The sequence below is a fragment of the Rattus norvegicus genome, chromosome 9, assembly GCF_036323735.1.
Source record: "Rattus norvegicus strain BN/NHsdMcwi chromosome 9, GRCr8, whole genome shotgun sequence".
NCBI lineage: Eukaryota > Metazoa > Chordata > Mammalia > Rodentia > Muridae > Rattus > Rattus norvegicus.
Genome location: NC_086027.1, coordinates 3,926,519 through 3,954,068, shown reverse-complemented (window position 1 = coordinate 3,954,068; position 27,550 = coordinate 3,926,519). Strand labels below are relative to the sequence as shown.

The window sequence follows — 27,550 nt, the reverse complement described above, 5'->3', positions numbered from 1 at the left end:
TGATGAAAAATGATGTGATTTTCTTAGTTTCTTCCATTTTCTGCTTTTTATTTGCGTTGGATTGGATAATATCACTGCTTTTCTTTTATCGTTTTTTTTTTTGTGGTTTTTTTGTTTTTGTTTTTTTTTTTTTTTTTTACATTTCAAATGCTATCCCCTTTTCCCATTTCCCTTCCAGGAACCCACTATCCCATCTCCCCTCCCCCTGCTTCTATAAGAATGTTCCCCACCCACTCCCTCCACCTCCCTGCCCTGACATCCCCCTACACTGGAACATCTAGCGTTGGCAGGACCAAGGGCCTCTCCTCCCATTGATGCCTGGCAAGCCATCCTCTGCTACATATGTGACTGGAGCCATAGGTCCATCCCTGTGTACTCTTGGGATGGTGCTTTAGTCCCTGGGAGCTCGGGGGAAGGAGGGATCTGGTTGGTTGATATGTTGTGGGGACCCAGTGCTCAGTCCAGTGGTTGGCTGCGAGCACTCATCTCTGTCTTTGTCAGGCTCTGGCAGAGCCTCTCAGGAGACAGCTATATCAGGCTCCTGTCAGAGCATGCACTTCTTGGCATTGTCTGGGTTTGGTGGCTGTATATGGGATGGATCCCCAGGTACGGCAGTCTCTGGATGGCCTTTCCTTCAGTCTTTGCTCCAGAAGTTGTCTCTGGTTTTCTTTTTTTTTTTTTTTTTTTTTTTTTTACATTTCGATTGTTATTCCCCTTCCTGGTTTCCAGGCCAACATCCCCCTAACCCCTCCCCCTCCCCTCCTCTATGGGTGTTCCCCTCCCCATTCTCCCCCCCATTACCGCCCTCCCCCCAACAATCACATTCACTGGGGGTTCAGTCTTAGCAGGACCCAGGGCTTCCCCTTCCACTGGTGCTCTTACTAGGATATTCATTGCTACCTATGCAGTTGGAGCTCAGGGTCAGTCCATGTATAGTATTTAGGTAGTGGCTTAGTCCCTGGAAGCTCTGGTTGCTTGGCATTGTTGTACATATGGGGTCTCGAGCCCCTTCAAGCTCTTCCAGTTCTTTCTCTGATTCCTTCAATGGGGGTCCTGTTCTCAGTTCAGTGGTTTGCTGCTGGCATTCGCCTTGTATTTGCTGTATTCTGGGTGTGTCTCTCAGGAGAGATCTACATCCGGTTCTCTTAATTTTCAATTTACACACCTGTAAAAGTAATATTAATTACTATATTTTTTCCTTTTGAAAATCAAACAACTTTAAGTAATTATGAATGAATATTGAAGTAAATATTGTATTAAATAAAAATCCAAACTTATCATGAACCTTTTAAAACAGGTCACTTTAATGTTTTAAAATAATTATTTTAATCAAATGCCATTGCTGAAAATACCTCTGGAAATCCCTTTCTGAGATTGTCATTACTAGCATAGAGGCTACATTAGCACTTGCTTCATACTCGTATAATCAAATATTACATGAGCTTATTATTCACAATGATCACTGACCACATTTGACTCTAATTAGAAGTGTTAGGTACTCATTAGAACATCTTCTACCCTCCAAAAACAGCACACGAATAGACTAATGTATAACAGGTAGTCTTAAAACGTGCAAAGAATTCTGAGTAAGTGACTCCTGTGAAAATTTCAGGGTCTTTATTGAAAGAATCATAACTTTGCAATCACATTTCATGTATTAATCTAGCTATGATGAAAGTTAATCTTAATTATTTTACCGGAAAACCAAAACAATAAACTTGATATTACTTTCTGGTAAACATTGCATTATTACTTCACGAAAAGCTTGTGAATCACCTAAAGAGTGATCCAAGCTGAGGTAGCTGCCCTCCCCTAGAAGACTCTGACTCATCCAGTAGCATACTTCAGTGAAGTTTATTTTCTACTTGAGCTATTTTAATTGGCCACAGCCTCCAGAGAGTCACTGTTCATTCTTAAAAAGCAGCTGGGAGCACAGTAGCCTGGAGAGTGGCATCAATAGAGTAGATTTGGAGGGCTGTGGAAAGTGATAGAGTGCAGTCCTGTGCTGCTCTCTTCTTCACAAATAACAGCTGAGCCAGGAGGCTGCCATGCCTTTGTGTAAACATAGGGTGTAAGGTTTAGGATTTGGGTGGCTATTTGGTAGAGTTCTATTAAAAATTAAGAACAAAAACCATGCTGGCTTATAAGAAACCCAGTGCGGGCAAATAGAGAAGAAAGCAAGGCGATCCCGAGTCTAATACTTCACACACGGTCCTGGTGGCCAGATTGGATTTTCAGCTACTGCCCAGCTGGTGAGCAGTTGAAGAGTGTCTTAGGTCATGTGATCCCATTGTAGCCGATTGGGAGGCTTGGCAGACAACGCATATCCACTCCCATAAATTAGACATTATTTGTCTGTGAGCATCCTCTGCTCGTCCCCACGATGGGTGGGTACACTGTGGGTGTAAGTGCACACCTATATACTTATCCCAGTGATGTGTGCTTTGATTCCTTCTAGGAAGCAGACTGGGAGAAATAATCAACTTAGGGCAGTTTCTGTGGGGATTTTTGTTTACTCCCTTTTTCATATTTCCTCCCGTTGTAAAAATTACAGTGATTACACATCATAAAGCCTATCTGTAATAAAATGCATCAGCTGGCCAAGGTTTTCATCGCTCACTCAATAATCCATTAATACAGCAGCGCTGCCCAGGCATCTTTACAGTACCAACTCGGAGGTAATTTCAATCAGTGCGACCAGCTGGTATTTAACAGCAGCTGCCGGAGACGCCGCAAATATACTCAGTAGCTGACATCTTTATTTGCAGTTTTTCAAGGGAAGAAGGGATTCTCCTGTGGTTATTTGTATTAAGCATTTAAAGGAAGGTGTAACAGAGATAGCAGTTTATGCCTAAATGAGAAGGGGGAAGAAACGGTGGTCAGAACAATGGTGATAGATTCTAATCGAAGAGGTTTGTAAATGTGGAAACTGCTGAAATAAACTACAATGGGGTGCCTCAGAGTGGACTTGAGACCCTTCTCCTGGTTGGATTTGTACTCTGTGGGGATCACTAGCAGTAAAAATATAGTGGGCTGTGTAGCATCTTTATGACCTTCTACACTAAATTTGAGGTATCTTTTACTACATAAACCTAAAGAAATCATTTGAGCCTAAACAATTTGTTCATGTATATATCTTTACTTAATCACTTCATGTCATGTCATTTTTGTATATTATGGATATATTTTATAAATGTTCAGTTACAATATTTTGTATACATGAAGGCACCATCAATATGCATTACCTACTAATAAATGTGGAAGGCCATTTTGTACTAAGAGAGAGGCAGCATGGCAACGTGAGGTTAGCAGTAACGAGACTGGTAGAAAAAGAAATGTCTTACACTGGTGGGTCTTGGCTTTCAAAGCACACGAGTAAGTGGTAGACTTCGCTGTTCATAAATGCCTGCTCTGTTGGTAAAACCCCTTGCTTTCCCAAATTTTACAGTTATTTTTATAAGATACTTTGATATCTTTTCTAATTAGAAATTGTCGTCAAAGCCTTCTGATTGTAAAGTCTTCCCCATTTTCTGAGGTTGGATACAAAATACTTTTGGTTCAATAAAGAAACAGAGTAGAAAGCATGTGAGTAAAACAGTGCTCTTTCGGGGTTGTTAGGGAGCTCAGATATTTACAGACAGCAGCTTTGTGGAGAGAGTTGCAGACTGAAATATGGTGATAGAAATATCGGATACATAAGCTACCAGCAGCAAATTTCTTTTGTCATTTTCTCTCTTATTGAAATTAGAGAATTAAACAGTATTTTTTTATTGAGGTAAATTGGGCCAGCAACATTGTTTAGTAGGTAAAGGCACTTAACCACCAGCCTGGCTGGCAGTTCTATACCTGGGACCCACATAGTGGGAAGAAAATCCGCTAACAAACACTCTCTCTCTCTCTCTCTCTCTCTCTCTCTCTCTCTCTCTCTCTCTCTCACGCACGCACGCACGCACGCAGGCACGCACGCACACCAGTATACATACAAACACATACAAACGAGAGCTTAAGAAAATGTCTTTATGAACCTTGTAAACTTGTTCCTTGTATCGATGTTGTAGAAATAAGTTTGTTGTTTCTGAGTCTAACAGAATAACCTTTTCTATGTTCACACTGTGCTTATAAATGGAACATTTCAAGCCCCGAAAAACAGTTCATTAATTACATGTCCGAGTGTCCTGCTGTTCTGGATATTCAGAGATTGACCAGATCCACTGCAACACAGTCTTTGCAGTGGCTTCTCCTGCTAGACCTGAGTAGTGACCTGACAACTGCTGGGCTGTGACTGAACACCGAAAGGCAAGAGGAGTTGATGACAGGAAGGATAACTGAGATAGCAGTTTGGATTTTAAAATTACTTAGCTAGCAGGTTTTTTGTTTTTTTGTTTGTTTGTTTGTTTTTTTTTTTTTTTTTTGGTTTTGTTTGTAGTGGAAGCAGCCCATTTAAGGTTGTTAGTGTGTTTGACAACAGACAGTTTGATATATTGCTGGGCACAGCGGTAGGTTGGATTTGAGTGGTATTAGTTCTCAGTGTTTTGATTAATGGTAATTGTCTCCATGAAAAGGCATTTTTTACTACAACTCATAGTTCTGGAAACAGAAGTCAACTTACAAGATCCATAATTACTATTCTGAGTTAGCATATAAAAAGGGCAGGGAGAGCCTGCTGCAGTAGCACAGCAGGGCGGACTTTCTTCTTTCCTTCTGCTTTGTATTAGAGTTAGAGACTGCTCCTTTTGTCAGAATATAAATCTTCTGTTGTTTATCTTTTGTTCAGTATGTGAAGTTGATTTATGACACATTTCTGTAGCTCATAATTTGTTTAAATCCTGTACCAGGGTGAAATTTTCACCTGTCTGTAGTGGACTATAAATGTAATACAGAGCAGTGCGGTATGCATTGACGAGAAAACATACTTAATTTTTTTCCCTGTCTTCCTTTTCTTATTTTTCTTTTTTCAACAAATGAAACAGCCCTGAATATAGCAAATAGTTTTTAAAACACTACAAAGGGCTCCATCACTGTTTTCGAACATTTCAAATACTATTAATGAATGAAACTTAATTGAAACTTAAATATAAATTTTATTTGAAGAAAACAAAACTGCATTGAAGTACCAAATTTTTATTACCACAGAAGAATAGTGTCTTAATAATATATTTTATTTTCATATATAGGTCCTTGTCCATATATGAAATACACACACACACACACACACACACACACACACACACACCACTCATAAAAGGACTCATTTGCAGTTACATGATTAAATTCTGGGAATTAATATTAAATGAGTGCTGTGACCCTTAGCATTATGAAAAGAACCGCTGTTTCCTCAGAGCATCTGGGCTCATGAGACTAAATGCTTCTGTATACGTTCAGGATTGTCTTGGGCACACTGTGTAGAGATGGTAATAGTAAGCTAGTCACTAGCATGGCTGGATGAGGTGGTGTTTGTTTTGGATTTTGTTTATTTGCTTGGTTGGCTGCTTATTTGTTGTTTGTTTGAGGGGAAAGAAAGCGACTTGGATAAGAAAAAATCATTACTTATTCACCCTTATTTTTAGATGAGAAAAACTCTATTTAAGAGGTAATGTTAAGGGATTCTTTTTCCTTCTAAAAACATATTCAGATAGTAAAATATAATTAGTTTTTTCCAAAAGAGTGTGAATAGCACCCTTGTTTATGAACTCAAGGTTGAAAATCAGTATTTACATGACAACCTTTCTCCCTTATTTTTGTAAAAAGAAACATAAAATTTGAGTCTCTGGTATTTGCCAAAGAAACTTAGTGTGATATTTTAAAAATAATAGTTCTCCCTGATTTTAACAGGATTTTAGGTTTATATTAATATAAGCGGTTTTGGCATAAATATTAGCACATACCTTCCATATGGATGGCTTAATATATGCCATGTTCTATAATATATCTGAAGGGTAGAAATCTGTGAAAACAAGAACTTACAGTGCACAGAATTATTTCTTCTAAAAGTGAATGAACTTGTTTCAAAGCAGCTTAGATTGGTGCTTTTAACATCTAAGCCTTTAACAGAAAAATAAATAAAACTTTAAAATATTATTCAGAGTTAATAACCGTGTGTGGTTACGGTAGCTTTCATTGAAAGAAGCCTTATTTAAGTAGCATAATCTAGTTGGATAGAGACCTGAATTAAGTGATCTGTTAATGCAAATGTATAGCAAATTACATCTGTTTCTTCATCCATAGGCCATTACTGTGGAATGTTAGCAGAAGATTGTAAACTACAAGACATCATCACATGCAGGATGTACATAGGCAGTCAAGTTTGACCTCATGTCTTAGGCTGCTGGGTGATGTCGAGGTGACTGCTTTGTGAGATAGATGGATTGTTATGGTGTCCCAGTGGGGACAGGCCATCACTGCATTCCTCTGCCATGTCTCCCCTTCGTCCTAGTTTTCTTCTGCAAGTGGTTTGTGAGATAGTGAGAAAAGTGACCACCAGTGTTATCTTGTTAAATAGTCACAATTAATACCACCACCACCACCCCCAAATTGTACAATTAGCTTCAGCTCCTTAAGTGTCTAATGAGCCATTTGTCAACCTGTCAGTGAAATATACTACTCAGTCTTTGTTCTCTACTCCTGAAGCAAAAAATTAAAGTTATAAAAGACTCAGGCACTAATAAAATGTAATTTATTTCACAGGGCATGGTAGAAGTCTTTCTTTACATATCTAAAATGAATATGATATTTCTAAGTAACTTGTGATATTCATGTCAACTGTGGACCTGTGTGCTAACTGCTTTCCTTACAGGGATAAGTTTCTGTTTCTGATTGTTCAGTCATTTAACTGTATCATTACTGCTAAAGGCATATGAGCTAAACCATCTCATCCTGGTATGATTAAGTCACGAGGCCAAAAACAGTCTCAGAAATGAGCTGTTATGCAGCCAAAGGCATTAAGGATGTACTGAAAGAACAAACAATAATTTTCATTTAGGAACCTATAAGCCTTTACTGATCATCCCCTGCCTTCACTTATTTTTAGGAACCCTAATCTCTGCAACATTTTTTAAGATCACTATTTATCAGTCAGACACTGCAGTGTTGTAAGCTTTTTTTTTAAACTTATATGTTATTCTAGGTAAAAAGTTGTAATTACTGTGCTATTTAAAATATAGCTAAACTGTGAAATACCATTTAAATGAAAGCCCAGATATTTAAGACAATGATAAGCTGCTTTAAGGAAAAGCAGCATGAGGGCTCCAGGGTGGTTCCTCTTGGGCCAGGAATGTGAGCAGAAGTGGTGGTCTCACCTGTGCTTTCAGGAGTGTCAGCCCTACTGGAAGACAGAAAATGTTCAACATCCTCAGTCATAAGGGAAATGCAAATCAAAACAACCCTGAGATTGCACCTCACGCCAACCAGAATGGCTAAGATCAAAAACTCAGATGACAGCAGATGCTGGTGAGGATGTGGAGAAAGAGGAACACTCCTCCATTGTTGGTGGGATTGCAAGCTGGTACAACCATTCTGGAAATCAGTCTGGAGGTTCCTCAGAAAATTGGACATTGAACTGCCTGAGGATCTAGCTAAACCTCTCTTGGGCATATACCCAAAAGATGCTCCAACATACAACGAAGACACATGCTCCACTATGTTCATAGCAGCCTTATTTATAATAGCCAGAAGCTGGAAAGAACCCAGATGCCCTTCAACAGAGGAATGGATACAGAAAATCTGGGACATTACACAATCTAATACTACTCAGCTATGACTTCATGAAATTCATAGGCAAATGGATGGAACTAGAAAATATCCTGAGTGAGGTAACCCAATCAGAGAAAAACACAACATGGTATGCATTCACTGATAAGTAGATATTAGCCCAAAAGCTGGAATTGCCCAAGATACAATCCACAGGCCATATGAAACTCAAGAAGAAGGAGATCAAAGTGTGGATGCTTCAGTCCTTCTTAAAAGGGGGAAACAAAATATTCATAGGAGGAGATATGAAGACAAAGTTTAAAGCAGAGACTGAAGGAATGGGCATTCAGAGCCCCACCCACACCCCTCTGGATCCAGCCCATATACATACAGCCACCAAACTCAGATAATATCCAGCTAATACCAAGAAGTGCATGCTAACAGGAGCCTGATATAGCTGTCTCCTAAGCATGACAATGCAGAGGCTAGCAGCAAACCATTGAAATGAGAATGGGGACTCCATTGGAGGAGTTAGAGAAAGGATTAAAGGAGCTGAAGGGGTTTTCAACCCCATAAGAACAACAATGCCAACCAACCAGAGCTCCCAGGGACTAAACCAACATCCAAAGAGTACACATGGACAGACCCATGGCTCCAGCTGCATATGTAGCAGAGGACGGCCTTGTTGGGCATCAATGGGAGAAGAAGCCCTTAGTCCTGCCAAGCCAGTGTAGGGGAATGTCAGGGTCGAGAGGCAGGAAGGAGGGGTTGTTGGGGAGGTGGACACGGAACACCCTCATAGAAGCAGGGGGAGGAGGCGGCATAGGGGGATTATGGACAGGAAACTGGGAAAGGGGATAACATTTGAAACACACACACACACACACACACAGAGAGAGAGAGAGAGAGAGAGAGAGAGAGAGAGAGAGAGAGAGAGAGAGAGAGAGAGAGTGCAGACATGACACATCTTCAGAATGGCACAACCCAGTGACTCTCAGGTCATAGAACCAAGTGGCACTTGGAAGGTTGTCAGAAATAGATTGCTCCTCACAGTTGGTCAGTTGGACATAGAGAGCAGCCCAGTAACGTAAGTTCATACAAGCTACAGAAAGAAGAGCTTATTGTGTGCATTAGCTTTTGGGAAACAAGAGATAGAGGGGAGCAAGACATTGTGGAACAGGTTCTGAATCCCCAGTATGTTCATAGAATTCAAAGAAAAAGACCACTTTCAGCTTCAAATCTACTGATCACCATTCGCTTCTCTACCTATTTTTACACTTATTTTGTGTTTACATATATGCATAAATGCATTCATGTATGTGTGCCCTCATGCATAACATCACATGATGATCAGCAATAACTTGAGGGAGTTGTTTTTTCCCTTCTATAATGTAAATGTGTGGGATCCAAGTCTCCTTGTCAGGCTTGGCAACAAATGCTATCATCCACTCAGTTACCTCACCAATCCCAGTGTTTCCCTTATTTTTAATCATTTTATTTGATGGTATACAGCATAGTTGTGCAGTTTGCAGGAACATTCTATATTATTCCTTGTGCAATTGCCCATTATTTCTAACTATAAGTGCATTGTATGAAGAAGTTCTAGTATTTGGTGTGCATTGGGTTTTATTTTATACTTAATTTCAAATGAAGAATGAAGAGAGACATTCATTTGGGTGACAGAATGGTGGATCTATGAGGAAGTTAGTGACTACTCTCAATTATAGACTGCCTTTTTGATCCATGGTGGAGTATTTGCCTAGCCACCACAAGGCCTTGGGTTGAGTGCCAGGAAACAAACATACACACTTTGTTTCCTAATGATAAATAAAGAATCCTTGGAATTTTAAACTTTTTACCCTAGCCCTTATGGATACTGTAGTGGCTGTTGTTCATTGTCAGCTTGACAGATGCCAGAAGTCCCTATGGGATTAAACCTCTGTGTGCCTCTGTGAAGGAGTAGTTTGTAGATCAGTTACAGTGAACAGCAGCCCACTACGGAGGCAGGGATCCCAGCCTGAACACAAAGGGGAAAAGCCAGCAGAGCATAAGCATTTGCTGCTCTCTGCTTCCTGCCTCGGGCTTCTGCTGCCGTGACTTCTACACCATCATGGACTCTGTACTCTAATTAGGAACCAAATAAGCCCTCACTTCCTTACATTGGTTTTGTTATAACAGCAAGAAGAGTACTCAATTCTGATACCATTAGTAGCATGAATGGACTGAAAGTGGGATGTGAACACACATGTCAGAAGACTCTGCTAGGAAAAGTTATGAATGGACTGAAAGTGGGATGTGAACACACATGTCAGAAGACTCTGCTAGGAAAAGCTATGAATACTGAATTCACTGTTGTGTAAATTCACACAGTATTTTCAGGAGCATTGCGAGCACAGGAAGATTGAAGACTCCCATATTAGCAGATGGGGGATTTGATCACTGAAAGTGAAATACAATCACTGATAGTAAAGGTATACATTTAATAACGTACACATGTAAGATGAGATTTCTATGGCAACTGTGATAGTTCCTGGGGACATTGTCAGCCAATACACAATACTAAAGGAATCAATTTATTACTTCACCTTAATTTGATTGTAGAATGTGCAAATTATGGGCTAATTTGATTAATGATTTTTAAATTTTACATACCTTTTACCCAGAGAAAATGTTAAAAATTCCATGTCATAAGTCAGCTTCATTCAGGGAAAAATGAATATTTAAATGAAATGTTTAAATTAAATGAAAACAGAAAATTGGGGCCTGAGACTTTGTCAGGCTCTGTTTTAGGTAAGGGTGTTCAGGGTTTTGTATTTTTTATATGTCAATTACATCATCTCAAGTTTGGAAAACTCAAAGATGGTTATGTGCATTCCTTACATATATACATACTGTCAGACTTTAAGTTTAGAATAATTATCAATATTTTTTAATTAGAGCCTCAAAAAACTAGTTATAACTAAATAACAGTTACCTGTGTTTAGAAGAAACGAGGCAGTTTACAGCTTGAGAATGCTCTGTAATGAACACTCTAAAGCTAGGGGAGGCAGGCTGAACTCAGGTTCACTTAGCTGTGCAGCACCTGTAACAGGCAGTGTCGGGTGTTGGACCTCTCAGCGCCTCTGAGAGCAACGTTCCCTGTTGACCAGCAAGGCTAACTTGCCTGAGTTCAAGCTGGTAATTATATCTGAGATCTGGCACAGACTCTATGCTCTCTGACGATTCAACTACACCAAACAAAACACCTGAGCTGTAAAATACATGTTGAAGTATAATTTGCTATTAAGATACATACAATATTAACCTTCAATCACAGTTTATTTTGTGATGCAGAATAAAAGTCCAGGGACTGGGGCGGCAGCTCAGTGGTTAGGAGCACATATTCGTCTTGCAGAAGACGCAGGTTTGCTTCCCAACACCCATATGGTGGCTCACAACCACCCAGGAGATTAGTGCCGTTTTCTAGCCTCTGTGAGCACTAGGCACGCACATGGTACACATAAATGCATACAGGCAAAACACTCACACGTAAAATAAGATGAATTAAAAAAAATATGGGTAGATGGTTTTGCTTTTTTTTTTTCCCAGTCTTTACCCTACTCCTGCCCTCCCACAGTTCCTCATCCCATTCCTCCTCCCTCCAAACCCCATCTCCAAGAGGATGTCCCCACCCCACACCCACCCCATCCTGCCAGCTCTCCCACTCCTGGGGCCTCACGTCTCTCCAGGGTTAGGTGCATCTTCTCTCACTCAGGCAAGGCAGTGATGGGGTCAGGACAGTGGAGCTGAAATGGTGGGTGAATGTGAGTCAGAGAACGCTGAGTTTTGCTCCCCTGGACTGAATGCCAGAAGATCCATGGTTTATGGAGTACGTGCCACTGTCCTCCCTGATCCAGTAGACAGAGTAGAGACATCTGGGGTAAGGGAAAATTGTAGAGATACAATACTTCTTACTACAGTTGTCAACTTCAAGATTTGATTTAGTTATTTGGAATACTCTGTTAAAAACTTTAAAAAAATCTTCCCTGATTAAAATGTTGTGTTTGTATCTAGACATCAATTGGTGGAGGCCAATCTAGAACAGTGATTGAGAATGACACAGCCCCCCTCAAGTGGGTCCATCCCACTGAATGATTGAGAATGACACAGACCCCCTAAGGTGGGTCCATCCCACTGAATGATTGAGAATGACACAGACCCCCTAAGGTGGGTCCATCCCACTGAATGATTGAGAATGACACAGACCCCCTAAGGTGGGTCCATCCCACTGCTTATGCTGCTGCCGCCTCAAGAACATGCACATTCCTGTGTGGCAGTTCCTCCCCTCCAGAATGAACACAGCACCTCATAAACATCTAGAATCAAGTGATGTACTGCATGGAAAGCACTCAGTAATATGGGTACCCAAGTAAATATACTGTCATTCATAACATTCATTCATTAAACCTGTTACAACTAGGTTTGTTTAGTAGGCAAAACTTTGATAATCAAAGTATTAGTTGTACATTTTTCTAAAGATGACTTCAGTGTATTCACAATGCAAAATTAATAAATTTAGTAAATGTTAATGTGATATATTCAGAGACCAGTGCCTACATTTACTTTATGAACACAGAAGTATCTCTTGCTGATTTACTAATGTTAAAAAGAAACAGTGACAAGTATTAAAGAGGGGCAGTACCGGTAAAAGACGTTTGTACCAGACACACAGCTCTGCTTGTTTCATAAGCAAATGTGAAGTATATAAAATTACTCAGATCACTCCACCATTGACTCACATGTCATGTTGTTGTTGCCTTTATACTAATCACACTATGATTATAATTCCCAGGCACCGTACTCTCTAGGGCAGTGGCTCTCAACCTGTGGATGGCCACTCCATTGGGAAACCTTTATCTCCAGAATTATTTACATTATGATCCATAATAGTACCAAAATTGGAGTTATGAAATATCAAGAAAAAGTGTTATGGTTGGGGATTGCGAAAACATGAGGGACTATATTAAAGGGTTGCAGCATTAGGAATGTTGAGGACCATTGCTTTGGGGTATTTTGATCTTCCTTGGTCTCAGTTTCCTCACATGAAACATGAAATATTTTTGTTAGCTGCTTGAACAAACTCTCTATTTGCCTTAGGTCTATTTTGACATGCTTACTTGCTCTAAGTCAGGCAGTAGTATCTTGGGCAATATAATCTTACATGTTCTGAGAGGGCTGCATTGTCCAGCTCCTCAGCTATTCCTGTGTCTCAGGCAGTCCTACTGCTGTCTCCCTACCTATGGCAGCAGCTGGAGTTACACATGCGCTTTCTGCTTTGAAGATTCATAACCTTATTTGAAGGCCCGCCTCATTCCCATGGAGTTGTCCACTAGCTGCATGTGTTGTTATTTGTTCTTTACTTTGAACCTCTCAGGTAGAAACCTTTGCAGGCAAAGCATTGCTGCCTGGTCCCCTTATGTCCTGCTCCACTCCCAATGCAGAGAGGGCATGAGCATGAACTGGAAACACAGGAGTCTTCCTTATTCTCCTTCTGTTACTTATACCCAGAGCACCCTTCTGTAGAGCTCTGAATAGCATTAAACTTTGTAAACAATTAGACTGTTCACCATGTCACCAGCTCCTAAGCAAACAACCAAGAAACCTGCCTGCTACTAGCAAATACTACAAAGCTTTATATTTCACAGATTAATTCATGCATTCCATTTAAAATGTAAATTTAATTCTCCAAATATTTTTAAAAATTCTCTACAGCACGGTCTTTGATATATTTCCAGCATTATTTTAAGATGTAACTGTCATCTTTTAAGTTTTTCCCTTAACTGCATCACCTCAGTTCTCTTGGACAAATTAGTTACCAATGTCATGCATATATACTAAAAGTGATAAATAGGGGGTAGGTAACATTTTTACATATACAAGCTTGTTATATCCTTTTAGTACAACAGTTACATAATTCTATATGTTAGTATATGAAAAGTCAGTTTCTCTGAATTACTGTATCAATAGATGGAATGACATAGATGACCAATAATTACTGGACAAATTATTTTCTTCAGTCACTGTGTTTTTACACATAAGGCACAAAGTGGATTTTCAGAGATGCTGAGCTTGATGGGTCGACACATAAGCTATTTGACATTTGTTCCCAGTCAGACCGGATGCCACATGAAAAATTTACTCAGGCAAGAGACTCCCAGGAATAAACAGTTCTCTAGTGTTGCTCACAGGGGACTCGGCAAGGTGAGCGGAACTTCAGCTTGTCACGGATGCACTGTTCTGACAAACATAAGTAGATGCTAATGGCTAAATCGTGACAGAATAAAGTCCCACAACCATATGGCTAATTGCCACAACAATATCTTCAGTGTTATTAATCAAGTTTTCATAGTGTGCCATGATAATTGGAATAATTAGAAACAGCATAGGCATTGCTTGTCTGCCACACGATCTGCAGACAGGGACCTCAAACAACCACAGTCACACTTCCATACTCCACTGTTCAGTGATACCTTTTCACAAAAAAATGACTCGGTAAGTTAATGAGTTAACTTCTTGACATCACTGTTGTTTGTTTTAGCTTCTATAAGCACACAGGTCTCTAAGTGATAATACTGGACCTCCTGTGTCGTCAACAGTCCTTTGAGACCCGAGAGAAAGATGTCCATTTCAGAGATTATGCTTTGAAAGATAAGTTTTTTTTGTATAATAATTTGAATGATGGTTAATCTTTTTTCATATCCTTTTTATTCTTTGAAAATAGTAACTTTGATAATATTCACATCCTATACCTACTTCTCCAGATATGCCAACTCTCCCTCTACCCTATTCTCTACTCATCCAACTGTGTAATGTCCACTTTTTAAAACACTTTAGTTAAGAAAATGCTGAATAAGAAAACAGTTGAATAAATTAAAAAATATGTTTGCATAATTTGTTTTAATTGTATACATGATTTTGAAGCTTTAGATTTACTAGTGTCCTTAATGAAAAATCATCTCCAAACTTCTTAAAATAAGAATAAATTAGAAATGTTCATTATGAAATTATTCTGAAACACCTGAATTCTACAAAATTTTACATGTTTTACTTTCTTTCTTATGAATCAGCTCACTCCAGTTTTCTTGTGGGTCAAAACATACAAAATAGATATTAGGAAAATTGGAAATGAGAGATAAGAAAGGAAACAAGATGATTTCTTTTCTTCAATCAGTTGATCATTTCCTTTGCTTTACAGAGGATCTTTACTTTCATGAGGTCTACTTTCATGAGGTCCACTTGTCAAATGTTGGCATTCATTCATAGGCAAGTGGAGCCCTATTCCAAATAGGCCTTTTCTACATCTCTGCCTTGTGGCTGCTACCTGTTTTTAATTAAGTTTCAATGTTCCAGGTTTCACATTTTGGTCTTCGATCCATTTAGAGTTAACTTTTGGGCAGTAGGTTTGGGACTAGTTTCCTGCTTCACCTATGCACACCCAGCTTTCCCAGGGACGTTTGTTGGCGCCTTTATTGCAGGGAGCTCTCTTCCCTTCAAGCTTATTCACTCTGACTTTTATCCGAAAGCTTGCTGAGGCCTTTTCTGCATCTGTTGGATTGAGCATGTGGTTTTTGTCTCTTAAGTCCATTTATATGATTTATTGTACTAAGTGACTTAGAATATCCAAACGTCTCTCCATGTCTGGAATAAAATCATCTCGGCCATAGTAGATAATCTTCTGGATGTATGAGTGTATTTGGTTTATAAGCATCCTATTGAAGTTTTTGGATTTCTCTTCATTGGGCTTATGGTCTTGTTATTTTTCTCATGTCTTCACCTGGGTTAGTATTACAGCGATGCTGGCTTCATAACAGGAGATCTGAAGGTTCGCCTTCTGTTTCTGTTTGTAAATAATTGAAGAAGTATTGGCTGTCATCTTCCCTGAAAGTGTGGCTGACCTCTTGTAGTCTATCTGAGATACAGCTTTTTCAGTCAGAAGACGTCGTTAATCTTTCAGTTGCATCATTGGTCATTGGTCTTTTCGGTTGTTTTCTTCTTGGTTTACCTTTGGACATTTAGATTGATAGGGACATTAGTCCATTTATTTTAGATTTTCTAACTTACTGGGATATTTTTGTTATTGCTGTGTTTAAAGTATTCCCTTCATAGTCCTGTGGATTTCTTTGGTATCTGTTGCAGTGTTCCCTGTTAACGCGTGGCTGTTTCTTGGTTCATCCCTTTCTTTAGGTATTTGGACCAAGGGTTGTCAGTCTTACGTAGCTTCTGACAGAACCGTCTGTCACTGTTCATTCTCTGTATTGTTTTCCCTTGCTCCTAGTTTGTTTGTTTTAATTTCTGCTCTGAATTATTATTTTCTTATTTTAACCTTCGTTTATGGTTGCAGTCTTCTACCAAACTCTTGTTACATTATTAAGGTATTTATTTGTACTCTTTCTTGCCTTTTAAATGTAGTTAAATAACTAGAAATATAAATATAAATTCCCCTGCAGTACTGCTCCCAGTGTCCCAGAGATTTTGATGTTTGGTTTTTTCATTTTCATTTATTTCCAGGATTTGATTTTAAGTTTTTTTTTATTATTGTTATTCCTTTGATTCATTCATCATTCAGTAATAAGCTGTTTAGTCCTCTGGAGTAGTTATTAGACTTTTTTTTTCTGTAAATCTTAAGTCATGGGGTTGGGGATTTAGCTCAGTAGTAGACCGCTTGCCTTGGAAGCGCAAGGCCCTGGGTTCGGTCCCCAGCTCCAAAAAAGAAAAAAAATCTTAAGAAGTCATTTTGTATAGTGGTCTGATAGGATACATGGTGTCATCTCAACTTTTATGAATTTGCAAAGTTTTGTGTGTATGTTTGCCGCAATGTGATTTATTTTAGACTGTCATCTATGGACTAATAAGCATAAGACATCTTTTTTGAAATTTGGGTGAACTATTCTGTAGGTAATCTTTTAAGTCAATTTGATGTTGATGCCATTTAATTCTGATGTTTCTCTGTTTACTGTTTGTACAATGACCTGTCTATTAGAGAAGGTGGTGTTAACCTAATCTTATTGAGTTGTTGCTAATCTTTCTTTAGTTTCAGTAATTTCAAGAATTTTTATTAATAGGGTGCACCAGAATTTGGTGCATATGTGTTTAGGATTGTAATGTCCGGATGGTTAATTGTTCTTTGATTAGATTGAAACAGTAGATAGAAGGCTCTTTTGTCAAATACTAGGATGACCATAGCACTTGCTTCCTGGTCCTATTGTCTTTTGACTTTAATTAAGGCAGTGTACCCATCTTTAAAGCAAAAATGAGGTTCTTATAATCAACATAAAGATTTGTTTTCTAATCTGTTCAGCCACCCTGTTTCTTTGGATCGGAGCGCTGAAGCGGTTAACAATTAAAGTTATTACTGAGAGTTGTATGCTTGTTGCTGTCATTTCTTTTTTGTTTTGGTGGCTCTCTGTGTCTTAGTCACCCGTCCACTGTCTTTGGTAATCACAGCTTTGTTTGTTTTCATTCTACAGTATTTGGGCTATGCTTATCTCCCTCTTGAGTCTGAAGTATTATTTCCAGTACATTCTCTGTAGAATGTTCTTCTTTCCCTTTCATCCTGGGTAGATAATTCTCCTGGATGAAGCAACGTAGTTTGGCATCCGTCACCTTATGGCACCTTCAGGCTTTTCTGGAACTGAGTGTTTGTATTGAGAACTCAGCTGCTCTTCTGGTGCTTTTGTGCTCACATGTGAGCTGTGCATATTCTCTCACAGCTTTCATTACCCTGTCTTCTCTCTCTTTTAAGTTATGACACGCAGCGGGGAGTTTCATTTTTGATCTTGTCTATTTGGTGACCTGTGTCTTTCTTGTATCTAAGTAGCTTCCTTCCTTTGTGGAAGTTTTCTTGTATGATCTTTCTCTGAAGTCTAGTCTTTACCATTGACCTTGAATTCTTCATTCATACCATAATATGAAGATTTGCTGTTTTCATGGTTGCTTACAGCTTCTGTATTTTCTGTCTCTCTCTGTCTGTCTGTCTGTCTGCCTCCACCCCAACCCTATGTGTATGTGTATTTGTGTGCAAATGATTTTTTTTCTTATTCTTTGCCTTTGTGGTATACTAGCTATTGAGATTGAATTCCCTTTGGTATATTTGTCTCTTTATCTTATTTGGTTTTTACATCCTGGATTGTCTCTGTTAATTCTATCAGCCTCAGTCTTTTGGGTGTTTTGGATAAGGCCAGGCATTTACTCTCTAAGTTTATTGAGATCTTTGTGTATATATACTATCAAAGAGCACATGTAGGTACCCATGTCTTCATGCTCTGATGTCATGTAAGAATATTATGGGATAGCTAATATGGAAGGCACCTGTGATCTGACATATCCTAGAGAAGGGGAGAGAAGATGAGAGATCATGATCCCTGTCGTGGAGGCCAGGGGCAACCAATTGGGATAGTTGTGCCAGAGAGATCGGGTAGAGATCAGGTAGATTACCTACATCTTTCTGCCACCTGGGTGGCCTGGAGGGCTCTGAAGTTTGTAAAATCTGATCTTGCAAGTCCCAAAGGAAGAAAGGGGAGCTAGGAGGATGTCAAGGTCCCCAGCCAGTAGTCACACTGTGAACACAGTGGACACTTCTTCAGTCACCTCAAAGAATTGGTGATTATTTGTTCACTTGGGATGAAATTATTTAGCCTTTTTTGCTTACTTTCTACTAATCTGTCTTTCTGCTATATATTTGATAGAACCTGGGCAGGGGGAAATGAACCTGTTTGTTTTAAAACCCATTGATACTTAGAAGAAAGGTTAAAAAAAAAAACCCTTTAATGTCTGAAATGAGGTTTCAATTGTTATATAGACTGTATTCATGTCTTACTCAAGTATAATGAACTGCTCTTTATTGAAACTTCAAGTTTATCTCTTGTTTTAATCAGTGTGACTTTGATGGCAACTTTTAGAACACCTTATGTTATTAGTTCTCAAATCGTGGGTCTCAACTCCTTTGCCATGGTTCCATACCAGATATTTTATGACTCATAATAGTACCAAAAATATAGTTAATGAAGTAACATTGAAAATAATTTTATGGCTGGAATTCACTGCAACGTGAGGAACAATCTTATATCAAAGATCCTCAAGTAATTCTTCTTGAATTATTCACAAACACCCCAAAATAGAAACAGAACTTTTCTGGACGTCTTTTGTAAAGTCATTGTTACTCTATAACTAAAACTAGGTAAAGGCAAAATAACAACAACAACAAAAAGAAGATTATAAGTCAGTATCCTTAGTAAACAATAGAAGACTAAAAAAACAAACAAAGGAATACAGGGACATATCAAACATATCATCCTCTACATCAAATGGGCCTTATCCCCCAGACACTGAAATAGTTCCACAGCCATGAGTCAATAACTAAGTTGATCATATTAATAAACTTAAAGAAGAAAGCCATATGGTCAACTTATAAGATGCAGAAAAAGTCTTTTTTTTTTTTTTTGGTTCTTTTTTTTTTTTTTCCGGAGCTGGGGACCGAACCCAGGGCCTTGCGCTTCCTAGGCAAGCGCTCTACCACTGAGCTAAATCCCCAACCCCATGCAGAAAAAGTCTTTAATAAATCCATCATGACTTCAAAGTAAAAGTTGTAGCAGAAATAGAACTAGAGAAAATCTAGTTCAACATAATAAAGGATATGTATGACAAACCTAGAGCCAGTGTCATCCATGTGTTTGAAGAAGAAAAAATGTAATTCCATTAAAATCAGGGATGAGACAAGGCTGACTGCCCATTGTTCCTACTTCTATTCCTTCTCTTTATCATACCTGAAGCACTAGCTTGCTAATTAAGACAAGTTAAGGAAATTAAAGGAAGACAAATAGAAAGGGAAATCTATTGCTATTTGCAGATGATATTATATATAAGAGATTCTAAAATTCTCACCAGAAAACTTCCAGAAATGACCACCATTTTCAGCAAAGTGGCAAGATACAAAATCAACCTTTAAAAATAAGTAGCCTTTATATACCCATAGCAAACCCACTGTGAAAGTCATTCTGGATGCTCCCATCCACTGTAGCATCAAAAGTAAAATATTTAGAATAAGCCTGACCAAGGAGGTAAAAGACCCCTACAATTGAAACCTTAAATCCTTGCAGAGGGAGACTGAGAACAACACTAGAGAATGAAAAGGCCTCTCAGCCTTGTGGATTGATAGAATTAATATGACCATCCTGAAAAAGCACTTTGTAGATTTAGCACTGTCCCAACTAAGACCACTACAATATTCTTCACAAAAATATTGCCATCCTAAATGGTATACATAGCCCTCTCCCCCCCCCCCAAAAAGCAAAGAAAACCCAAACAGCAAAAGCAATGCTAAGCAAATAGAACAATGCTTTAGGGATTACCACTCCAGGTTTCAAGGTGTATTATATATATCCATAGCAAAATAAAAATCAAACAAACCAAAAATACCATGGTATTGCACAAGACCCAAGCCTCTCCCCAAACCATGCCAGCTGGATATGGGATTGCCCTGATTCTGGGCAACAGCAGAGGTTTCACTTCCAGATTTAGACCTCCTGAAAGGACTCCCATGTCTGTGATGCCACCTGAGACCCTGTTGGTGTTTATTGTCTATGTTACTGCCTCAGGGCTGCAGTGAAGCCTGAGATCCATGTAGATATATCAGCTCAGTGCTGCTGACTGATGATTTAGTGGTATCCTCCAACCGTGCTGCCTCTGGGAGCCATGTTAATGTGAGTGGCATGTGTAGCCCTCTAAGGCTATCATGAGTGGGTGAGTGGTATAGATACAGCTGGAGACAGTGTTGATGTTTGATCTGGACCACTCACTGCCTGAAGCCCTGCTGATGCTGGAGGACCTTGCTGAGCCAGCCCTACCCGTCACCGTCACTGTGACCACATGGTGAGCACAGGTGAAAGGTAATGGCAGTGCTATGGCATGAGTGTGGAAGAGCTGGCTCAACCCCACAGGCCTCTAATAGCGTCACTGTGGTGTGAATGTGAACCTAACGTCTAGTGTGTGAGTTCTGCAAAAGTGTGTCTCTATGATTTTGCAGCCCAGTGCAGATGAAGGTGATTCATGTCTGTAGATGTGATACAAGCATTGTATTCAAACAAGGGCATGATAGACAAGGCAAGAAAGTGTGAACCTTATTTTATTGTAATACTTTTTGGGGGCATTATAAATCTCCCAGAAGCTTACTGCAAAATAGAAGATCTCTGGTAATTATGAATATGCATTTTTTCTAAAGATAACAGTAGATTCCCTTTGTTTCCAGTAGGTTCTATACACATTCTTCAACATAATATGTGAAAACCATCCCATAGGATCATATCTTTAGTAATAACTCAAGCTAGATTCTACATAGATTCTTTTCACCTTGCTGTTTAAGCTCTTACTTTAGAGACCAGAAGCCATGCCTATTGCATTCTTTCCTGCAGTATTTGAAGTAGTCCAAGAGTAGATGGACATCAGCGATCCTTTTTGTCACAGTAAGCAGAGCAGATATCAGCAAGGAGTATGTTGTCTTCTCAGTTTTGGAGCTGTGTTCTACAAGGACAAGTCCCTTTATACCAAGGTGTGGACTAGCTGATCCCACGATCTAGCTGATCTGCCTTGACCACAGCACCTATGAGTAGATAGACGGAGCTGAGCAGACTCTCTTAGCAATGTGGGGACCACTTACAATCACACTTCTGAGTTTTCAGCCTTTAAATAGCCTGTTGTAGATTCTTACATCTTCTTCTCTTCTCAAACCAGGTCTCACTCTAGTAGTACAAGCTGGCTGCAGATGCCTAGTCCTGCCTAACCCTTCCAGATGCTTGGATTGCAGGCCTCATATTACCACACTCTGCTTCTCTGTTCCCTACTAAGTCCCTTTTGGTAAAATCAGACCATTAATAAAATAAAAATTGTATTTACCCAACTTTTAATGTTTTTATAAGAAGTAATTGTTTTTCTTTCCTTTAGATTAATACACTCAGCATTTTAATTCCTAAGCTAGATTTAACTATTTTTCATCTTATTTTAATTAAAAGGTTACATGAATAATTGGTTTTATACTAATTGATTTTAGTATCATTTCTAAGCTGACTTTATCGGTATTTTCCCTGATGCCACCAATTCCAAATTGATTGTAATGTTTATTCTTAGACGTGTTGGGAAGCTTAAAACTGTTCTCAGCTCCAGTTCTCCTAGCTTTGATATAATACTTAGTATAATACTGCAATATTATAAAATCCATTGTGATGACTAATCTTGCTTGTCAACTTGAGACAACTGGGAAGAAGAAATCTCATTTGAGGAACTGCTTCCGTCAGATTAGCTATGGGCATGTCTTTAAAGCATTATCTTGATTTGGTTTGGTTCCAGGGCTTTGTGCACACCATAACCATGCACTTAACCATGCAGCCCCCAATTATACCACAGTCCCGTTTCAATTACTGTAACAATTTAGGTGCTAATACAAAAGATTCCCTCAAATTTCCAGGCTGTTCATGAAGTCAGTGTTCTATGGAATAGGTGGTATTGGTCCTGTCAGTGTAGTCATTCCTTGACATGTACTTTTAATGACAACTTGCAAGGTCATTTGGCATCCTTTAATTTCTAGGTACTAGAGCAGCATGGAACCCTCTAGCACCAGAACAACTCCCTTTGCCTTGTCTTGCTCATTCCCTTCACCACCATCTCTATCCACAGCATGACTTCTGTTGCCTTCACCCTACAAGATTCCCTTTATCAGACTGCACTCATGCTCACCTGTTATCAGCCTCCAGTTTTGTCTGGGCTGGGGGAAGGAGCTGTCCATGCCCTGTGATACACATGTGGAGGTCAGAGGATCTCTGAAGCAGAGTTTTCTGCTGCAGTGCTGGCTACTCCAGGCTACCTGGCTTATAAGCTTTCAGGTGATTCTCCTATCTCTGCCTCCCATCTTCCTATAGGATTATAGGAATCACTGATGCATGCTGCCACATCTAGATTTTTATGTTAGTTATGCTTACATAGCTAACTATTGTACCCACTGACCCATCTTCTTCACCCTACAATGTTCATCATAAAATTAATGGTAACAGCTTTTGTTGTTAGCTGTTATTATTTTCTAACTAAGACTCCTTTCTTAGTTTCATATTGGCCACTGTTTTTCATACCTTTTAGAGCAGCCCGAACACTGTGCCCTTCTCTTCACTTGTTCAAAATTACATGTCTAATATACTACAGGTACATATACCAAAGAAATAAGTATTGCTGCTCTCTGCCTGATGTTCATATTATCTGTGTCCTGTTTCTTATCTTCAATGTGCAAGTTCCACTCTCTAAAATATACTCTTCTTAGTCTGTCACCTCCTGCTCCCTCCCCACCCCATGCCACTTACCAGCATTTATCCAATAGCTCTACACAGGACGATAATATTTTTATTTGTTTATAGATCTTTTATTTCTGATACCATGGACTCTGTCTTTTCTGAGATATTCTTTCTACTGGGTTTCCAGAATATCGCATTATGGTTTTCTCTGACTGTTTTCTCTTGATCTCTTTGCTCATTGTGCATTAATTGTAAATGCTAGCATGTCCCACCACTCAACTCTCAGACCTCTTCTCTTATCTTCCTATGAGCCATGTAGTGCTGTGCCTTTTAAGTGTTGTCTCTAGATTCCTAGTTTTAAAGGGTGTATCTCCAACCTTTGAGCCCCTGAGATCTGAACTTGTATCTCCAACTTAACCCCTACGTAGAAATTCATGATATTTATCAATGATTCCAATATTACACTCTTGAGTTTCTCCTAAAAACTGCCCTACTTTCTTCCTCAAATCATACTACTTGTTCGCCTGAAACCTCAGAATCATCTGAATTTCATTACCCCTTCATCTTAAACCTGTCACAAAATCACATTTGTTCTACCTTCATAATATATCTAGACTCACCCTACTTGTTACCAGTCTACCAGGCTTCTAGGCTTCTCTTTCTTGGCTATATTTTTGCAGATAGCTACTGTAGGCTCCCTATTTTCACCCTTGTCTCCCTGATCTCTACTTACTATTAAAACAAGAGTGAGCATATAGCTGGGAGGCAGAGCGCAAGGCCAACTTAGGTACATGTCAAGTTCCAGGCCACCAAAAGCTACTGTTGAAACCGTATCTCAAGTACAGCACCTCTGAACCCAGGCTGTTCTCATATTGGTCTACTTTTCATTACTCTATGGGAATAATGAAGCTTCAAAGAATAGTTCCAAGCCCATGGACTCACAAATGTTCCTGGCTAAACTCAGTGGGTCACAAAATAAGAAAACAAAGAGTGTGATATAGAGATTTGTAGAGAAGGGTAGAGGTAGACAGGTGTACTCTCAGGATGGGTGAGAGGGGTGAGTGTGGTCAGTAGTCACAGTAGTGTGTGAAATACTCAAGGCAGGATTTTATTTTTCCAGTTCAGCTCTGTATAACAACCCACTGAGGAACAAGCCCAGGGTCCTATGAGAAATACTCTTTCCCTTCTCTGGGTGCGCCAGTGATCAAGTACTCTATTTCCCATCTCTTAAAAGCCCCATCACTTCCTAGCATGAGCACAGTGGACAGGAACATGAAGTCTTGAGGGCAGCCCACATTTCCTGACCTCTGCCCTTTACTGTGCCTCCAGCTAGTCCTGCCCTGTGGACCATTTGTGACTTGCTGCTTTCCTTAGCTTTCTGTTTATCTCCTTACACGCTTCATATTGGCTTATTACCTCATTTCATTTACAGTTTACTGTCTCCTTGAATGCCTTATTTTAGTGTCATGTATAATTTATTTATCTGTCCTAGGCCCTCTCAAACCACATAAGCATGGGAATGGCAGGCCTTCCTCTCGCTCATTGATGTGTCCTCAGCATTTGAAGACGAGTCTCTCATTTGTATGTTCTTGATGGCTGTTTTTGAAGGGACAGATTATACTTCCCTGTCTTAGAACTCTCTCATGCAAAATCACTGGAAATTTTATCAGCAGTTCCATTGGGAAAGCATAGTAGAAAGAACACTACTGAGAAAGGAGAAACCCTGGACAAATATTCTTTATCTCAGGTGCCTGGGAAGGGTAGAGTGCCCCAGTACTGGGTACCATCAAGAAAGAGAAATAATAGCTAATAAAAAAAAGAAAGGAATGCAAGAGCTTAGAGAGTAAGTGAAGAAAATGTAGGTTAGAACATTTCAGGTACCTACACAGTGGTTAGCTGCGAAAATGTCGGTCAGAAAGGATCAGTAAAGTCAAGAAGACCCCAGTAGAAAATAGATCAAATAATTAGCCAGATTCTGAAGCATGTTTGTAAGAACGTGATAGCCATTAAAGAAAGTTGAAAACAGCTGTCCTCACTGGACTGACACTTTGAAAGAATGACTCTGGAATCCATAATGAGCTTGGATTGTAGAAAGGCAGGTCAGATATAAAGAATGTAAAATAAGAAATATTTCCACAATAATCATTTTCCACTAGAAGCATATTCCCACTAAAAATATCAGCCTTGTAAGGAGAGACATTTTTTTGGTCTGCCACAGTTACTGCCAAAACCTTACCATTTATAACAGTAGTTGATATATTTTAAGTTCTTAAATATTATTCTATGAAGAATTAATTTTAAGAATTATACAAGTGGTTAATATAATGAAATGGTGGTGGTATTCACAGGATTTGTTTAAAAGTGCTCAAACACTTTGTGTAAATAAATTCTAACACATTACATGGCACATAAAACAGGAAGGAAAAGGGCAGGTCCCAAGGTTCCTGGCTTCTCAGCAGCCACAGCTACACGGCTCTTTCCTCAGTCAGTGAGAGGACTAAGAATCTGGCAGTGAACACTCAGTTGTAAACAACCTCACTGACTCACAGCTCACAGGAGGTCCCAGCTCTAGGTGAGGTGGAACAAGCATGGCCACTCATGCACCACGAAGCTCTCAGGACTGAAGTAGGCAGCCCAGGCCGGGGGCAGAAAACAGTGTCAACAGTAAAGCAGCACCAGAGCTTACAGCGAGTTTGCCCTTCCTTCCCACTATCCCAGGCCAACTAGCACTGACCTCTTTGACTCGGCTTTTCTCTTTAGTGGTATTTTGAAATGAAGTCAGGTTCTCTGTGTGTTCTCCATCTTACTTCTTTATAGAAGATGTTTATATTCCCATGAGATTTTTAAATATCCTCCACTTTTCTCACATCAGTATCTCCAGTAATCTAAGAGATAAGTATAGGCATATAAAATTTATTCCACATTTTCATCCAATCAATTTTAGCATTAACTTAGGGTTGCATGTACTTTTTTATTAATTTCTAAATATGTTTTTGTGTGCATGTATGAGTATGTGCATATGCATGCCACAGTGCACATGGGGCTCAGTAGGAAGACAGAGTTCCTGGAGTTGGTTCTCTCTCTGCACCTCGTTTGAAGCGGCTGTCTCCTGGTTCTGCTCCTGTGGGGAGTAGTCCAGGGTTCTTGGCCTGTGACCTTCTGGAGCTTCTAGCTTCTCTGTGTGTTCCACCTCTCCACAGGAGTATAGAACTATAGATCTATGTCACTACATCCAGCTTTTTACATAGGTTCAAATAATATCCTCAGGCTCACATGAGCCCTTGCTCTCCCCCACTGAGCCACTGCTCCACCCCCTTAGTCACTTTCTGTGATAAACGTTAGCAATCACGTTTGCCTGCAGTTGTCATTTTTAAAAATTCAGGTACACTTCTAACAATTAAGATTCATTGTTATTGATTATATCAGTAGCTCATTTCTTATTAATGAATAGTATTTTAGCATTTGGATATACCACAGATTATTTAAACATTAACCACTCAAAGAATGTTGGATTTTTTTCTAATTTGGGGCCAATACAAATTAGAAACATAAATATCCACATGAGGGTGATTGTGTGAATATGTTTCTCTGTGATAAATCCTGGGGAAACAAACTAGTTGGTTGTTTGGTAAATATATGTTTAACTTTATGAGAAACAACCAAATGGCTTTCAGACCTCTTTCCAAAATGGTTGTGCAATTCTGTATTACAATTGACAATATATGAGAGTTTCTAGCAATCATATCTTATCACCACACCATTTTGTTATTTTTAGAAGCCATTTTAAACCAGGTACATGCCTTGTTCCCCAGATACTTGTGAGCTTAAAGTAAGAGGATCACTCAAGCCAACTTGGGGAACTCTTGTCTCAAAAGCAAATCAAGAGAATAAATAACAAGAGTCATTCTAATGTATATATAGTGGCATCCATTGTGATTTGAATTTATATTTACATCATAATTAACATTATTGAAAATCTTCCTATTCGTTTACTATTATGTCATTTCTTTGGTGGCGTTTCTTTGCATATCTCTTTGTCTATTTTAGAAATGTGGGTGTTTCTTTGACGTGATAGAATTGTGAGTTCTTTATATATCTAAGAAATATGTCCTTTGCCTGTATATTTTTTTAACTTTTTTTCTCAGGTGTTGTTCTTTTTTTAACGGTGTTATTTAATGTTTTCGGTTTTTATAAAAGCCAGCCTCCTAGGTGCTATGAACCCTCTTTACACTACAGTCTTTGGATACACAGCAATTAGGGTTTTATTACTTACTTCTAGACATTCTGTAATTGTCAACTTTAAAATTTTTGTCCATTCTGCATTAAACTTGTATACAACATGAAAAGTAGTTGCAAGGTTTGTGATTTTATAGTGGCCACTATTTTCACATCACTTGCAAAGCAAAACTATCCTTTCATGATTGAATTTCCTTTAGTTTGTTAACAAGAATCACTCAGATGGAGATAGTGCCCTGTTGTGATTCCAATGTGGCCTTTGTACCTATAACCAGACCCAAGGCCAAGCATTTCTGTGTCTGCTGATTGGAATGATAATG

The 27,550-nt window shown here is 39.1% G+C and overlaps 1 protein-coding gene and 1 long non-coding RNA gene across 21 annotated transcripts in view; one reads left to right on the top strand and one right to left on the bottom strand.

Moving 5' to 3' along the window:
- Tbc1d5 (TBC1 domain family, member 5) overlaps window positions 1–27,550 on the top strand; it is a 516,940-nt gene that overhangs the window by 302,903 nt on the left and 186,487 nt on the right. The window lies entirely within an intron of this gene.
- LOC120094782 (uncharacterized) overlaps window positions 16–27,550 on the bottom strand; it is a 34,673-nt gene continuing 7,138 nt past the window's right edge. The window contains exons 2-3 of one of the 2 annotated variants that reach the window (XR_005489443.2): window positions 25,729–25,879; window positions 16–11,600 (exon numbers count right to left, since the gene is read on the bottom strand). This is a non-coding gene — a long non-coding RNA (uncharacterized LOC120094782). Of the gene's footprint in view, window positions 11,601–20,082; window positions 21,320–25,728; window positions 25,880–27,550 lie in introns of those variants that run through there. The other variant, XR_005489444.2, reaches the window with a different exon arrangement.